The sequence below is a fragment of the Natator depressus genome, chromosome 3 (genome assembly GCF_965152275.1).
Source record: "Natator depressus isolate rNatDep1 chromosome 3, rNatDep2.hap1, whole genome shotgun sequence".
Classification (NCBI taxonomy): Eukaryota; Metazoa; Chordata; order Testudines; family Cheloniidae; genus Natator; species Natator depressus.
The window spans coordinates 108,909,536-108,924,612 of record NC_134236.1 but is presented as its reverse complement, the minus strand read 5'-3'; the positions used below and the strand labels follow the sequence as shown (position 1 = coordinate 108,924,612).

The 15,077-nt window shown below is 43.2% G+C and overlaps 1 long non-coding RNA gene across 4 annotated transcripts in view; it reads left to right on the top strand.

Annotated features, from left to right (window-relative positions):
- Nucleotides 1–15,077, top strand: part of LOC141984949 (uncharacterized) — a 31,641-nt gene that overhangs the window by 1,222 nt on the left and 15,342 nt on the right. The window lies entirely within an intron of this gene.

The window sequence follows — 15,077 nt, the reverse complement described above, 5'->3', positions numbered from 1 at the left end:
AGAACAACTGTAATTCCATGCAGGCAGTATTGCCTGAATGTTTTAAAGATTGCTTAGTTTGTTTTAGTCTGGGAGATTAGAGCACAATAGATGTATATATGTGATTCAGTAGTGTAGAGAACCAGTGACACCAGTTTTGTTTTTAAACTTAAGTCACTGTTTTATTAAATACTAGGATCTCCTTCACCGAGAAGGATATAAATTACATACATTCCCAGTTTGCCTTCCAGTAAGTGTTGTGGGATATCAATTGCATCAGACTGTGGGCAGCAGATATTTTTTTAACAGGTCAGATGACTAAGTTTTAGCCAACCAAATATGGGGTCAATTTATGAAAAGACAACACAGGCATTTCCTGTGGTCCATTTAAAACAGGTGTCCACTCCAAACAGTCTGTGAGTCACAGGGTACTTCTGTAGTGGGGGACTTGAGTGAAAGGAGTGGGTAAATAATTTTTTGTTCATTGTCCTGTTGCAGAGAATTGGAGTTGAACAGATGGACAAAAGATTAAACCTGCTAAAAATATAAATGTGCTCTAAGTGCCTGATTGTGCCACTGAAGTCTTTACTCTTCCGCTATCCCTTGATGCAAGGATGATGTCTGCCAAGGGGGTTCATTGGTGGGTTTTTAAGTGGCTGAGGATCCCAATTCATGCCCTGCAGACTTTCCCACAGAAGTGAGAGGTGTAATCTTGGAGGAGACATAGTTGTTGGCTGGACTGTTGTGCCCTTTCTTTCCCCCTTTCTTGCTTCTCTGTCTCATGAGCTTGTCTGTTCTCCTCAAAGTGAGCTGTGGCGTGGGTGTATGGTTTGGCGCCACTGTGTTCTGTTCTGTGCCAAGTCCTCCCAGTTTGTTGGGTTGATGCCTCCCTTTTTAAGGTGTACTTTCAGTATGTCTTTGAAGCACTTAATACTAGCTTTACCGTTGACTTTAATGATTGCAGGATCAAGCTCTAAATATCCCTTAGGTAAATGTAATGCAGCATCGAATAATAGTCCCACACTTGTACTATATAGTAAGTCAGACTTCCCACCTATGCTTCTATAAACCAAATTCTTGAAGGAAAGAAAGTGCTAAAAGCGTGCTCTCTATAAGCTCCTCAGAGCAGGGGCCCTGTCTCCATCTGTGTATTTTATTGCACCAAGCACTGTATCTGTACTTAAAAAAAAATTAATAGTATTTTTATGATATATGATAAAGATGAGAGCGAAACAAAATGGCCTTGTATGGATTGATTTATTTTAACACTGTCACAGGGTAAGCTAGGGTTTTAAGGGGTTTGAGTCCCAGCTCTGGCCTGTGCATTGGTATCCCCCTCCCCACTCACATGCTTTGAGAGGGGTCATGTTACTGCAGGCTAAAAAAGGAGGCTACTATAAAAAAGGCAGCTTTCCTTCTCTACGGGGAAGACTAAGGTTGAGGCAATATATCTGGGCCATGCTGGTCCAGAGAAGAGGCCTGGAATGACCTGGGAAAGAGACAGATGTTCAGGAGGAAAAGGCCTGCGAAGAGGCAGGACATAAAAAGACCCTGGGATAGGAGAATTAAGAGAAGGACAGTGCCTGGGGTAATAATGTGAGCTGAAGGTCTCATGTTGGTAACAATCTTTGCTTAGGGACCACAGGAACTTCTGGAGAGGGTAGGAGAAAACCCCTTTCAACTCCCTGTGTCAGTCCAGGACAGACTCTAATAAAGAAAGGACTAGAGGCAGAGCTGGAGGTGGACAAAGAAGAGACTACTGAGGCTGGGGGAGGGCTGAAGAGGTTTTTGTATTTGGACTTCTCCCTCACCCTGAATGGGCAGGCCTCTTAATGAGTTTGAATGGAGGAGTAAATCTCAAATGAGTCCGCCAGCCCAGGAGGGTTATGGTTGAGGGAGGAAAACAGGCAGCAGCTGTGTCTGGGTAGGCTGAGATAAACTACTACCACTACTGCAGACACCATGTGTACAGATCTCCCTTTACAATCAATACCTGAACAAACAATAAGGACTTGGTGCTCTTTCCAGTTATACTGGTGGAGGGAAGCAGAGAACTGGTGTTGGGTTAGGAGAAGCAATAGCTCTGTGACATGCTCCCTGCCCTTACAACAATCAGCGGAGGCCTCTTCATCATGCAACCTTGGTATTTGAGCTCTGCAGTGTGGGAAGGGATAGTTGGGGAACTGCCACTCTCTGTGACATGCTCTGTGGGATCCTGGTAGATATTCTAGAGAATTAATGCAGCTTCAAGTTCTCGGTCTGTACACCCCTTGAGAAGGGAGTTTGGCTTAGGTATGGACAGGGAAACCAATAGAAGCATGGCTTCAGCAAGTGCCATGCTGCCCTGGGAGTACAACAGAGGGGATTGATTTCATGCACAGTAGTCCTGGGATCGGCAAGATTTACATACAGATTATCGAGCTGTACAGGGTTTAGATCTTCTATCCTCTGCTTTCCTCATCGGCCCTTAAGCCCCTCCCCAATTAGGGAGCATGCAGCAAAATCTTTGAGAGTCTGACTTCCAAGTGTTTTCTATGGACTTTTCTCTTTTCAGTCCAATAAAGATGAGTATTTTACTGGTTTCCCCTTTATCTTGCTGTATACCTGTAACTTACCAATGGTTAAAACACCTAAAATGTAAGTAACTTCTAACCAATGTGCAAATCATGAAAAGATACATGTAAAGTATGATGATATATAGGGCTGGCCCTAGAGTTTTGAGGGCCTGGTATATAACGTATTGTGCAGGATCTCAACTGGATTCCCATGATTCAAACACAGTAGCTCATCTGTAGGTGAGAGAGTTTGGCAGCGTGTTGGGTCATGTTTGTCATTCGGGGATAGGGAAGGGATTTAGAAACTGGGGGAGGAGAGTCAGGGGGGTTGCTATTTCTGGCATGGGAGGAGGTTGATAGGTTCCATCTATTAGAAGAGGTTTGTTAAAAAGCTTGTCAACAAAAGTAGGGAATGGTTGAGTGGGCCATTGATTATATGATATTCTGGATGCATTCTAGGAAGGGGGTGCTGCCACAGTGGGTCTTCCATGTTAAACATGCAAGGCCCTCTGAGGCTGCACACTCAGCAATAATAATGTGAGCATGCTGTTTTACTATTTTGGCAGTATCAAATGTAACTTCTTAGTCTCCATGTTTTAATCTGTGTTTACATGGCTTTAACAGAACCATGTTCTTGGTGTGATTTTCTTTATAGGCGCATTCAGTGAATTTCTGGGCAATATTAGGAGCAGTGAAGGTAAAATACCCTCTTCAGTAGAATTTGGCGGTAGATGGTATTTGCATGCTGACTTGAGATTTGGGCAAGGGAGTTCCTTTTCTTCTTTTTCTTTTTTTTTCTTTTTTCACTGTATTAGGGAATGGTGAGTCTAAATGGAAATGTATTATTTACAGGGTACTCTGCTACATTCCGTTTGCCTCCCTCAGTGAGTAGTATACAAACTGTTTGAATTCATAGGAAATTTATTAGAATTGTCTCATCACAATGTGTTCGTGCTGATGCTCCTGATGATATTGCCATTTCTAGTGCCTGAGGCTGAGTGCATGTAATCTGCCAAAGCAAACTCTCTTGAAAAATGGTGAATACTACACTTCAGTTTGACATGAGTGGAGGTGGGGAAAGGAAGATTTTCTTACAATGGACACAAAAAGGTGTTTGCTGGCCATACTAGAAGTGAAAAAGGCACTCAGAAAAAGCCTGCTACAATGAAGACAATTTTTAGAACTATTACATGTCAAATATACTTTATCTAATGACAAAATCCTGCTATCTTTACCTGAGTAAGGGTAATGGTACTTTTTGTCTGATTAAAAAGTGCAGGATTTGTCCCAATGTCATCAGCAAAACTGCTCACCTCATTCACCTAAATGAAACTTGACTTCAAAGTCTACTGTAATTGGGGCCATTTAAATCTAATATTAAGCATTAGATCAAATATAAAGAAGTTATCTTTCTCTTTACTTTTCTTAAAAGAAAACAAGAAAATGCACCCTGTAATGCTGTGAATGTTTGCCCAAAGTGGAAGGCAGGAGAGAGGGAGAAGGTTGGCTATGCTGCTGCTGTATGAAAGTTTAGTTTGTTTAATTTTTCTCTTCAGTATTTAAACACTTGGTTCATGTGATGCTGTTTACATATGCAATGACTGAGCATGTTACTGGTAATGTAATTAATGGATTCACTGTCTGTCCCAAGAGCACAGATGTCAATCAAATATGTTTTGCATTGGTACGGTACAGTATAAATATACACTAACAATGGGGAAGGGATTAGAGGCAGAGACAACTCCTGTACTATTCAAAGAAAAGCCGAAATGGAAAAATATACAGTAACAACGTTTCCAATGCTCAGGTTTCTGGTTAAGTTGGATGTTAAATTGGTTACATTTTCAAAATGTCTTAAGAAAAAGCAACTGAAAACTAACAACAGATTGCTGCTCACCCTCTGCCAGCTCCTGCTCTCTCCATAAGAGTGGCTGCCTAGCAGCAAGTCACATCTCTTGCTTGTATCACCTGCCAGATAAAGGCAGCAGCAGCAAAGGTCACTCCATCATCAGCTGGAAGCTGTTCTGTCTGCCGAGGTTTGTATATAGTGCTCATGACCGTACATCTGTTACCCAACTTGCTGCTACTGTTGTGGCTGTTGCTTGTATCCCTTTCCTCCCTAACTGGTCCTGCTGTCTGATGTTTTTCTGTGCCAAGGCTCCCTGTCATTGCTCTTTTGACACTGTGCCATGTGTGGAGATGGTTCCATAGGCTATTTGTCCCAGTTACTGATGTGTCTCACTTCCTCTGATGCAGTATCTGGCCACACTTTGATACATGTTTTAGCCCCCCAGAACATGGAAGAGCAAGAGACCTTTATGTTCCTTGAGCACCTCCCTTCTACTGCTCTCTACCGTTTCCTTCTTGCTGCTGCCTATATTGAATGATCAAGTCACTGGCTTCCTGACTCACTTACGCTCTCCCCTCCTAACTGTCTCATTCCTATACACACAAAGCCAGTATACATAAGGGAGATGGGTGAGCACTTTGGTGTGAATATGCTCCTTTACTTGTCTGCCATCTATCTACAGTCACACAACTGAAAGCATCTCCTGAAACACTCTTGCAAACAAAAGCCATTCATACCATGTTCACAGAAAAGTGAAAAAGGAAACAGTCACACTTAATTGCAAGTTGGATTTAGCAAATATGTTTGTGAATAACTTTCTCCACTCTTTGCTCAACCTCTATATGCATGTGGTCTGATGATCAATTCATTGAACCTGATAGCAATCCTAGAGTGGAACACTCTGTTCTTTCTCCTTTTCATGTAGCCTGCTAGGAATGACATGTGATTGTCAAGAATTGGTAACTATGGTCGTGAATGGTATACCTGGAGACAAGAAGCAAGGGAAAGTCAGAAGATTACGTCTAGGCTGATCTTCAGGTGAAAGCCAGCTGTGCTAAAATTTTATATTCCGTTTCCCAGAGTATCCCACCACAAATATAGATGAATAAATTAACTTTTAATTAGTAATTAACTCCTCTACATATTTTTTAAAAGAAATCCTCCCACCCTACTGGTTTATATTGAAAGGGCTATAAAATAACTTTCTCCTGGTTCCTACATTATGAGCTTCAGAGCTTGCTGGGCTGGGATAAAAGTAAAAATAAGTCCATAGAGTGATGGAACTTTTTTTCTTCCTCTTGTCATTTAGCACTTATAGCTATCTAATTGCATCCATTATATTTGCTGACAATCTATATACTGGTATAGTTAAAAGGTCAATTTGATGCGGACACAGTGGCAAAATGAGCACAGATGCGTGCATGGAATTAAGTGGCAGGCTGCAACTTTTATTAAACTTGAATACAGGGGAGGGGCGCTACCTGCCCATCACCCATACTCTCCTATACCAGGCATTTAAGTAGTTCCAGTGTGGGAGTTAGAGGCCTCCTTATCATATACCTCATTAACGGGGACCAAAGTTACAGGGTTCCTTACCATATAACCCATAACCTGGGGTTGCTCTCCTTAGCCTACCCCCCCTCCCCGGGCTCAGCTCTCAGAGTCCTAGTACCGTCCCCACCATGAGGGGGACAGAGGGTGCAGCAGGGTGGGGACCTCGGCTCTAGAGGGCCACAAGGTTTGACTTCAACCCACGAAGGTCCTTATGACATTAGCCCAAGGCCCAGCACCAAAATTACAGGTATTTTTACCTCTGGGAACTTTTCATTTTATTCTTTTAACCACACTGGAAATCAACCGCAAGTTGGAACGAATAAACATCACCACTCCAGTACCTCAGTTAGGTATTAAAGGTGTTCACACTTAACCCCCTTAAGATGCTGTGAGGAAGGCAAAAAGCTACCTTGTCCTCTGCCCATTGGCCCTTGGGAGAAAAAATTGCTTCTTGACCCCCTAAATAGGTGATCAGCTATGCACACACCATCTGATAGGCTGGATTCTCATTCCCAGTTCAGGTACGTAGGGTGGGTTGCTGGAACAGTGCATTTAGCCCTTCACTGGGCTAAATCCTGGGAGTTGGGGAATGCTGGCCAATCAGCACCCTTCTCTCCCAGCTGGCCAATAGTGCCAGAGACTTGCGGGGGGAGGAGCTACATATTGTCCCTTGGCAAACATCTCCCTCCCTTGCTACTGGGGACTGTTCCCCTTTCAATGCTGGCCCCATCAGTTTCCCCCAGCCATTGATGTGGGTGGGTGGCATTTATAGGCAAACTTCTGATATAAGAAAGAGCAGTTTCCATAGCTCTGTAGTCTGGAAATTTGGTTTCCTTCAAGGGCCAACAGGCCTGAATGAGCCTTTATTGATCCCACGTCTGGCATATTTACACAGGGAAAATTGTTGGTATGTTGGATGTGGGGTATATTGGAGGTGAACATGAATAAATCAGCCAATATGAGTACAAATTTCAAATAGGTAACTACACACCTATGTATTCCCAGACCTAGAAGTAATTTTTAAGTGCTTTATATATTGGGGGTAGTTAACTCTAAGATACATTTAGGCTGCTTCATTCTACCATCCATTTCCTCTACCTTTTATGGGAAGTTGTTTTTTAGATATTCCCACAAAATTTTGTAAATTACTTTGATTGTAGTTTATTTAATATTAATGTCCAAATTTGGCTAATCATTTAAGCCTGAGCCATAACTTCCATTGTTTTTAATGGTGCAGGATCACTCCCCAAATATTTAAAGTTAAGCATGTGCTTTAGTGTTTGCTTGTTCAAGGCCAATGTCCTCATGGCATCAGAAAAAAAATAGTACATAAGAACATGGGTAGAATTTATCTAGAAAAGAATAAATCTTGAATAACGTTATTCCTCGCTAGACTCATCAGCAGTGTTCTTAGTTGACAGTTCATTTGAATGTAACAAGTAAAAAAGGAAACAACAAACAAACAGAATATTAAAACAAAACCAAAAAGCAGCTCAACTGAAACAATATGTACAAAAGAAAACATTCAGTAGTTTCAGGATTAGTTGTGGTTCTATCATAAGCTCCACACCATTTTTCACATATTGAACTAGATATATTGTTATTGCATTATTCCAGGAACTCTACCATTATAACATTTGCACAGCAAGTAATACATCATAATCACTTAATTTTCACAGAAAAAACTTGTATTTTTAGACTGAATTCATACACCACGTGGAGTTACTTACAATTCACTAATTTTCAATTAATTTGTTAAGATCAGCTCTCCTTACTCTTTAATTATCAATAATCAGTGTAACTCCACTATGAAAGCACCTCTGCAGTCTAGACAGTGTATACTCATGTGATAAATAATGGATAAATACTGAGTGTGCCATTTGCCGTTAATGTAGTGGATTGATTCCCTGCAGCATATACTCTCCATCCTTGTTTTAGCACTTATGCCACCTGTCTCTTGCACTCATTGTATGATGCTTCAATAAGAGCAAATGGGGTTCCCTGATCATACTTAATTTAGCTCATTTTTATCATCTCATAAATATATTGAGAGAAAATAAAGCTCGTCTTTCTACAAGAGCACAGAAGGATGTACAAATTAAAAGGTGTATTAGGACTGTTGCTGTTTTTAAAATACAATTTTTTAGAACAATTATTTGTGTGGATTATTTGTTGCTAAGATGGCAGACCCAACATAATTCCTCCCCCCCCCCACAAGCAATGTTTAACATAAGTGGGCTGGTGCCACCAAGCTCTGTACCAGGGGATGAGACAGAGAAATGAGACGTGGCTCTGGGAAGAAGGATAAAGGAGTTGGAGGCGCAAGTGGTCTTCTCGTCCATCCTCCCCGTGGAAGGAAAAGGCCTGGGTAGGGACCGTCGAATCGTGGAAGTCAACGAATGGCTACGCAGGTGGTGTCGGAGAGAAGGCTTTGGATTCTTTGACCATGGGATGGTGTTCCATGAAGGAGGAGTGCTGGGCAGAGACGGGCTCCATCTTACGAAGAGAGGGAAGAGCATCTTTGCCAGCAGGCTGGCTAACCTAGTGAGGAGGGCTTTAAACTAGGTTCACCGGGGGAAGGAGACCAAAGCCCTGAGGTAAGTGGGAAAGCGGGATACCGGGAGGAAGCACAGGCAGGAATGTCTGTGAGGGGAGGGCTCCTGCCTCATACTGGGAATGAGGGGCGATCAACAGGTTATCTCAAGTGCTTATATACAAATGCACAAAGCCTTGGAAACAAGCAGGGAGAACTGGAGGTCCTGGTGATGTCAAGGAACTATGACGTGATTGGAATAACAGAGACTTGGTGGGATAACTCACATGACTGGAGTACAGTCATGGATGGTTATAAACTGTTCAGGAAGGACAGGCAGGGCAGAAAAGGTGGGGGAGTAGCACTGTATGTAAGGGAGCAGTATGACTGCTCAGAGCTCCGGTACGAAACTGTGGAAAAACCTGAGTGTCTCTGGATTAAGTTTAGAAGTGTGTGCAACAAGAGTGATGTAGTGGTGGGAGTCTGCTATAGACCACCGGACCAGGGGGATGAGGTGGATGAGGCTTTCTTCCGGCAACTCACGGAAGCTACTAGATCGCATGCCCTGATTCTCATGGGTGACTTTAATTTTCCTGATATCTGCTGGGAGAGCAATACAGCGGTGCATAGACAATCCAGGAAGTTTTTGGAAAGCGTAGGGGACAATTTTCTGGCGCAAGTGCTAGGGGAGCCAACTAGGGGGGGCGCTTTTCTTGACCTGCTGCTCACAAACCGGGTAGAATTAGTGGGGGAAGCAAAAGTGGATGGGAATCTGGGAGGCAGTGACCATGAGTTGGTTGAGTTCAGGATCCTGACGCAGGGAAGAAAGGTAAGCAGCAGGATACGGACCCTGGACTTCAGGAAAGCAGACTTCGACTCCCTCAGGGAACGGATGGGTAGGATCCCCTGGGGGATTATCATGAAGGGGAAGGGAGTCCAGGAGAGCTGGCTGTATTTCAAGGAATCCCTGTTGAGGTTACAGGGACAAACCATCCCGATGAGTCGAAAGAATAGTAAACATGGCAAGCGACCAGCTTGGCTTAATGGTGAAATCCTAGCGGATCTTAAACATAAAAAAGAAGCTTACAAGAAGTGGATGGTTGGACATATGACCAGGGAAGAGTATAAAAATATTGCTCGGGCATGTAGGAAAGATATAAGGAGGGCCAAATCGCACCTGGAGCTGCAGCTAGCAAGAGATGTCAAGAGTAACAAGAAGGGTTTCTTCAGGTATGTTGGCAACAAGAAGAAAGCCAAGGAAAGTGTGGGCCCCTTACTGAATGAGGGAGGCAACCTAGTGACAGAGGATGTGGAAAAAGCTAATGTACTCAATGCTTTTTTTGCCTCTGTTTTCACTAACAAGGTCAGCTCCCAGACTGCTGCGCTGGGCATCACAGAATGGGGAAGAGATGGCCAGCCCTCTGTGGAGATAGAGGTGGTTAGGGACTATTTAGAAAAGCTGGACGTGCACAAGTCCATGGGGCCGGACGAGTTGCATCCGAGAGTGCTGAAGGAATTGGCGGCTGTGATTGCAGAGCCCTTGGCCATTATCTTTGAAAACTCGTGGCGAACGGGGGAAGTCCCGGATGACTGGAAAAAGGCTAATGTAGTGCCAATCTTTAAAAAAGGGAAGAAGGAGGATCCTGGGAACTACAGGCCGGTCAGCCTCACCTCAGTCCCCGGAAAAATCATGGAGCAGGTCCTCAAAGAATCAATCCTGAAGCACTTACATGAGAGGAAAGTGATCAGGAACAGTCAGCATGGATTCACCAAGGGAAGGTCATGCCTGACTAATCTAATCGCCTTTTATGATGAGATTACTGGTTCTGTGGATGAAGGGAAAGCAGTGGATGTATTGTTTCTTGACTTTAGCAAAGCTTTTGACACGGTCTCCCACAGTATTCTTGTCAGCAAGTTAAAGAAGTATGGGCTGGATGAATGCACTATAAGGTGGGTAGAAAGCTGGCTAGATTGTCGGGCTCAACGGGTAGTGATAAATGGCTCCATGTCTAGTTGGCAGCCGGTGTCAAGTGGAGTGCCCCAGGGGTCGGTCCTGGGGCCGGTTTTGTTCAATATCTTCATAAATGATCTGGAGGATGGTGTGGATTGCACTCTCAGCAAATTTGCAGATGATACTAAACTGGGAGGAGTGGTAGATACGCTGGAGGGGAGGGATAGGATACAGAAGGACCTAGACAAATTGGAGGATTGGGCCAAAAGAAATCTGATGAGGTTCAATAAGGATAAGTGCAGGGTCCTGCACTTAGGATGGAAGAATCCAAAGCACCGCTACAGACTAGGGACCGAATGGCTAGGCAGCAGTTCTGCGGAAAAGGACCTAGGGGTGACAGTGGACGAGAAGCTGGATATGAGTCAACAGTGTGCCCTTGTTGCCAAGAAGGCCAATGGCATTTTGGGATGTATAAGTAGGGGCATAGCCAGCAGATCGAGGGATGTGATCGTTCCCCTCTATTCGACACTGGTGAGGCCTCATCTGGAGTACTGTGTCCAGTTTTGGGCCCCACACTACAAGAAGGATGTGGATAAATTGGAGAGAGTCCAGCGAAGGGCAACAAAAATGATTAGGGGTCTAGAGCACATGACTTATGAGGAGAGGCTGAGGGAGCTGGGATTGTTTAGTCTGCAGAAGAGAAGAATGAGGGGGGATTTGATAGCTGCTTTCAACTACCTGAAAGGGGGTTCCAAAGAGGATGGCTCTAGACTGTTCTCAATGGTAGCAGATGACAGAACGAGGAGTAATGGTCTCAAGTTGCAATGGGGGAGGTTTAGATTGGATATTAGGAAAAACTTTTTCACTAAGAGGGTGGTGAAACACTGGAATGCGTTACCTAGGGAGGTGGTAGAATCTCCTTCCTTAGAGGTTTTTAAGGTCAGGCTTGACATCCCTGGCTGGGATGATTTAACTGGGAATTGGTCCTGCTTCGAGCAGGGGGTTTGACTAGATGACCTTCTGGGGTCCCTTCCAACCCTGATATTCTATGATTCTATGAAATCATTGGAAGCCTGTTTTCCCACCTCTGGAGAAGTAAGAGCAGGGATTCTGAGAGAGGTGATCAGAATTCCACTCCCATTTCATAATGGCAGGAATCTACAAGGAAAGAGGAAAGAAGCTGCTAGAAGCTTATTCCCTTTGGCAGGAGCACAAGCTGTTGGTGGATCTCTCTCTGTCTCTGGATCCAGTCAAGCTCCCACTGAAGAAAATGGCAAAACTCCAGTGGGAGTATGACTGGGGCCTCTGGTAACAGAATCCCTCCCTGCAACACTTGACAAGCATATTCTCTCTCTCTCTCTCTCACACGCACACACGCTCACACACACACACGTTTCATTTTCCAGACAGCTGTGAGACTAATTTTCAATCCAATTTACACTAAAAGTATCTGATATGATTAATATGAAGACTTGAATTTTCTGGTTCAGCATTATGGGCCTAATTGTCCTGCTTTTTGCAATGAGAAAACATGTTAAAATTGTGACTTATGCAAGAAGAAAAAGAAGGCAAGTTTCTCACACGTCCACCCACCACAGCAATGAACCCAAACAGCACTGTCATGCTTCCCCAGTTAATAAAACATGGTGAGCAGCATAGCCCTAGTGATGCACACCTGCCCAAAAATATGGGCATGTAAAAAAGTAATAGAAGTTTGGCCAAAGGAAGAGACCACTTCTGTATAGATCATGCAGAATTGGCCTTTTTTTCTTGATTGAACCTTTCAGACATGTGCGCACAAAATCTGTACACAAACAGCTCTATGTAAAAGATGCACTAGAAAGCTTTATCTGTATATCTACACTGTATCTATATATCTATTTCTCAAACTGCAGCCTCCACTGTGTTATTTGAGTGCCATTGTCATGCACGTCAGGGTGGCCAGTAGAAAACAGGAATAGAGAGAAAAGTGTGCTATATTTATCTGTGCACAGTGGTGACAATGGGCCATAGTACAGAGATAACAGATTAGCAAACTATGAACACAGCAAAGGGCAAATGTCAGTCCCTAAACAAAGAGCTGGGAGGCCCAGGGCATGGGAGATATACAGGAGATGAGGCATAGACAATCTTTAGTCTTTTGGGAAATGTGGATGTCATAGCCATTGCCAACTGATTGTTGCATGATGTTGCTTTGTATGTTGATGATGTTTGCACAGTATTTGATGGACGTGATTGTTGTGACGAATGTGGTGTAGTCACTGGATGTTTTTGGCTCATGAAGGTGTGTTACTCTATGGTACAATGATAAGTTAGGGGATGTAGGTGCCCATCAGACATACGATTGATTACCTGTGTGTGTTCCTTCAGATACAAGCTTGTGACTGCAACATGGTATCAGTGTATATTGGTCATTGCTGCACTTCTGAATTACGTTTTGTTTCACTGACATAAAAACTGTCCTGTTCTAGGCTCTTGTAGTCCACGCTAACCCTGTCCCAGATCCCTGTCCCAGCCTTAGCATTTTACTAGATGGTTGTCAGAATGTATCCCTTCTGTGGACTGGGTTGTGTCCCTGCCTACATTTCTACTTTGAGACACATTAGCAGCACTGTCCCCCTACCTTACAGGCACAGTGTACTAGAGAGGCATCTTCCTGTTGGTGACTGCATACTCAACGACAGTATATTTTACCTTTTGTATGGGGATGGTACCATTAAAGTAGTGCTGCCCATTTTTGTACTCCCTTGCCTTATCTCCAACAATCCTCTCAGGGCACAGTGGGAAGAGTGGGGCCTATAATTAAATAATATTAAATTAATACCCGTCCTCCCCCCCGCTCCATGCTTACCATATACCCTCTCCCACTACGTGTAAATACTGTTTACCTGAATCTGTGGAAAAACAGCAACAGAGGAAGCAATCCTTAAACATGTGTCAATGTTTAAATAGCTCAGATAAAAGCATATCAAAGGCTCTGTTACGCTACAGAACAATGCACCAGAATTTTCAGAAGGGCTCACCATCTATAAACAAAGAAGCTCAGCAGCTTGGGTACTGAGATTCTCTGAAAATCAGACCATAAGTATCACAATGGAAACTTCTCAGTACTGAGCTCTTTTGAAAATCTGGCCCTATATGTAGTGAAAATGTAGTGTAACTGTCAAGGTTCCTTCCCCACTCTGAACTCTAGGGGTACAGATGTGGGGACGTCCATGAAAAACCCCCTAAACTTATTTTTACTAGCTTAGGTTAAAACTTCCCCAAGGTACAAACTATTTTACCTTTTGTCCCTGGACTTTATTGCTGCCACCACCAAGCGTTTAACAAATATAACAGGGAAAGAGCCCACTTGGAAACGTCTTTCCCCCCAAAATGCCCCCTTACATTCCTGGGTAAGGCTTGATAAAAATCTTCACCAATTTGCAAAGGTGAACACAGACCCAAACCCTTGGATCTTAAGAACAATGAAAAAGCAATCAGGATCTTAAAAGAAGAATTTTAATGAAAGAAAAAGTAAAAGAATCACCTCTGTAAAATCGGGGTGGTAAATACCTTACAGGGTTATCAGATTCAAAACATAGAGAATCCCTCTAGGCAAAACCTTAAGTTACAAAAAAACACAAAAACAGGAATGTACATTCCATTCAGCACAACTTATTTTATCAGCCATTTAAACAAAACAGAATCTAATGCATATCTAACTAGATTGCTTATTAACTCTTTACAGGAGTTCTGACCTGCATTCCTGCTCTGGTCCCGGCAAAAGCAACACAGACAGAGAGAACCCTTTGTTTCCCCCCCCCTCCAGCTTTGAAAGTATCTTGTCTCCTCATTGGTCATTTTGGTCAGCTGCCAGCGAGGTTATCTTAGCTTCTTAACCCTTTATAGGTGAAAGGGTTTTTTCCTCTGGCCAGCAGGGATTTAAAGGTGTTTACCCTTCCCTTTATATTTATGACAGTAACATTTAACCATGTAATTGTATAACAGAAAAACGGGGAACTACTTTACACTGCTCTTGAGTTCCATTTGCACAGTGGCAGCTCTTCCAGACTCAGTTCCTCAAAGACAGAAGTGCCTCTCAAAGATATTTGCTTCAGAAAGAAGAATTACATTTTCTTCCCAAGTCCATCTGTCTTTTATATAAAAGGCAATGGAAAAACTCATTTTTTTTTACTTTCTAAGTGATTTTTTGTCATACAATTGACTCCTGCTTACTTTCTGCCAACACTTACATCTTGCAGAAATATTAGTATAAGAATATTAGACATTAGAACAGAAGCTCTGGGGGAATATTTCAAAGTAGTGCACACTGGAACTAAATCACAACTCTGGCTTATTACTGGAAGTTGCCAAAAGGAGATTATTGAACAAAGGGACCAGAGCTATCCTGTGCCAGCCATGCCCGTGGTGAAAACCAGATTGGCAGGGCTTAAAGAAATATGAAGACTCCAGAGACTGAGGAGATTCTCCGAGAGATTCTCAAGTTGTTGATTCTTCAGCAAGAGCCCATCAGGAGCTTCTTTGAGAGATGCTGGTAGCTTGTTCTTCTGAACAGAAGTGTTGACAGTTTTCCTCCAATAACGGAGCTAATGTCTCCTGTCTGACTCTATCTGCCAAGTAAAACAGGAGTTAAGCTTGCAGATCATAGCCTGA